Source organism: Orycteropus afer, unplaced genomic scaffold (assembly GCF_000298275.1).
Source record: "Orycteropus afer afer isolate SDZICR_OR568_19922 unplaced genomic scaffold, OryAfe1.0 scaffold00203, whole genome shotgun sequence".
Lineage (NCBI taxonomy): Eukaryota > Metazoa > Chordata > Mammalia > Tubulidentata > Orycteropodidae > Orycteropus > Orycteropus afer.
In genome coordinates, this window is record NW_006921790.1 from 190,616 (window position 1) to 193,583 (window position 2,968).

Below are 2,968 nucleotides of genomic sequence, written 5' to 3' on the forward strand. Positions count from 1 at the left end.
AACAACAACAACAACATACCTCCTTTCAAAGATTGAGTTGATGACACTAACCAGTTCTATGATTTAAAGAAAGAGTTCAGTACCAATTGAAAATACAAGCAAAAAAATTATTAAAAACAAAACTTTTGCCAAGTAATATTCCAGTAAGCAGAAATTTTTCTTAAATCTCCTGTTATGTGTTATGTGTGATGATAATAAAGTATCCTAGTGATGGCCCATAAGCGTCATCACATTATCAGAGGAACAGTACTTGCATTACATTGAAGTAAAATAATTTTTCTCTTTTTATGAAAATTCAGAATTCATACATGAATTTAATGACATTTGAGGTAGTAGAAATGGGCAGAGCCATAAAAATTTATTATTAAGAACAAAGCAATACTTCATACTTTCTACTTCTTCTAGAACTATAGCTCCCAATGTAGATCCCATTGATTCTTGGGGGATGAATAGCCATTGCAAAAGGGCCTCAGAGTCATGTGTACATCAAAAAACGTAAATAAATAATCTTTTATGTTAGTAATGTGTCTTAGGTCAGGTTGCTTAGAAGCAGAGGTGGAGACAGGGGTACTTAAACTAGACACTTACTGAGAGAGTGCTGTCAGAAGAAACTTTTAAGAAAGTGAGGGAAACAGGATAAGGTGGAAGAAAAAGCTAGACAAGGAGAACACTTGAAGTGTCATTTCAGTCTGATCCTATTGAGATATCTGGAACACAAGTAAAACCAGAGTTTTCTGCCTTGAGGCACGGGTGTTGACTTTTGGACTATGTATAGGTCAGTCACTAGCTGTATGTAGTCCCAGGTGGTGAGTTATAAACTTTCAGGCATTCCCAGGTGTGCCAGTTCTCACTGGCCAAGGACACTTCTCATGAGAAGACTCCAGTTATTGCTGTTCACATCCAACAGGGGAATGGATGAAGGGATCTGGGTGCAGCACCAACAGTGTGTTCTACAATGTACTGCCATTCATTAAATGATGGTGTTATAACCGATAACAGGCAAATTCATGTGCAAACATTACTCAACTCATAGCAGTTTTTGGTCATCTCTTTCCTCAATGATTTGGAGAGTGACTGTTATCTTGTAGGACAATATGAGAAATAAACATATCAAATATAAACACACTGATTTTGATAAAATAATAGTGAAAAAAGGATCAAAGAACACCCTTCCCCACCAATGCACTAAACCCAATTAGTTTTGTATGAGAATTCTATCAAACCCTTAAATAACAAATGATTCCAAGGGTATTTAAACTGTTCCAGAGCTCAGAAAGATAAGGAAAGCCTCCAAATTATTTTTATTATGAAATGACTACATTATTAATCCATCCACCTGACTGAGACTACACAAGAAAGAATGCCTGTCAGCTACAGCATCAATTAAAAAGTTCTAGATAAAATATTAACCATCAGATAGTAAAGGAAAAGAGAATAATTGAGTACGTTACTGTGAGGTGGGTTTATTCCAGAAACACAAGAAATAGTTAATATTAAAAAACTTAAATACAAAAATAAGATAATAACAACAGACACTGAGAAGGCATTTGGCAAAATCCAACAATTATTTTTTATGAAAAGTCTCAAAAGATAGAATAGGTGGAATTTCTCACTGATTTCACACATACATGCACACACACACATATACACACACATCTCCAGTATCATGCTTGCATGATATATGGGTAAACACTAGAGGCATTTCTACTAAACTCAGGAATATGACAAAACGGCCACTATAATTCCATTATTTAACATTTACTGAAGATATTAGCCAACACAAGAGAAACGAATTAGAGGTTTCCTATTATACAATCACTGAACATGATATGGTTGTATATGTGGAAACTTCAAAAGAATCAGTTGAAATACTGCTAGAAACAATAAGAAAGTTCAATAAGGTGACAGGGTACAAAGTTAATATACAGAAATCAATAGCTTTCATATATACAAACAACTAGTGAGAAACTATAAAGGAAAAATGATTCCATTTATAGTAGCAATAAACAAGGTAATGGGAATAAGTTTAACAAGAAATGGACAAGAACTATAGGAATAAAACTTTAAACCTTACTGAAGGACAACAACCAAACTTTAATGAAGCAAAAGACATAACATATTCTTGGATAGGAAGATTCAATATCATGAATTATCTCTCAACTGATTCATAAAATCAATGTGATTTCAATAAAAATAGTAATAGAACTTTGTTTTGGAGCAAGACAACCTGGTTCAAAAGTATCCAAAAACCATTCCAAACTCAGTCATTGAGTCGATTCTAACTCAGAACCTTAACCACTGTGCCACCAGAGTTCCTTGGTTCAAAAGTATAGTTTTGTTTTATTATTTATTTATTCATTTGAATCAGGCAACCTGATTCTAAAGAATAACCCAAAAAACTCTGCAAAAAGGTACCAATGCTGGGAGACTAACCCTAGTAGATAACAAATATATTACAAAACTTGAATAATATAACACTGTGGCAGTGGTGCATGAAATCACAGACAAATGGAACAAAGCAGAGAGTCAAGGAATCAACCCAGATTCTTACAGGAAGATGATAAAGGTGATAACACCTTAAATCATCAAGTGAAAACAAAGACTATCCAATTAATGCTGCAGGAGCTCTAGTGGCTCAGTGTCTAAGGCATCTGACCACTAACCAGCAGGTTGGTGATTCAAACACACCAGCCACCCCTCGGAAGGCTGGGCAATCTACTTCCGTAGTGATACTGCCTCGGAAACCCAAGGAGGGGTCGCTATGAGTCAGGTCCGACTCGACGGCAAATAACAACAACAACAATCTGTAAGCTGGAATACTATGGAGCTGTAAGAACAGAGGGAGTTCCTGGGAGGTGCAAATAATAAATGCACCCAGATGCTAAACAAAGGCTTGAGGAGGTTTGAGCCCACCCCGAGGTGCCTCTAAGAAAGACTTGGCTACCTATTTCAAAAAAAAAAAAAAAAA

General features: G+C 35.6%; 1 protein-coding gene across 1 annotated transcript in view; it reads right to left on the bottom strand.

Annotated features, from left to right (window-relative positions):
- Positions 1–2,968, bottom strand: part of ADARB2 (adenosine deaminase RNA specific B2 (inactive)) — a 330,253-nt gene that overhangs the window by 130,563 nt on the left and 196,722 nt on the right. The gene's annotated exons all lie outside the window — the stretch shown is intronic.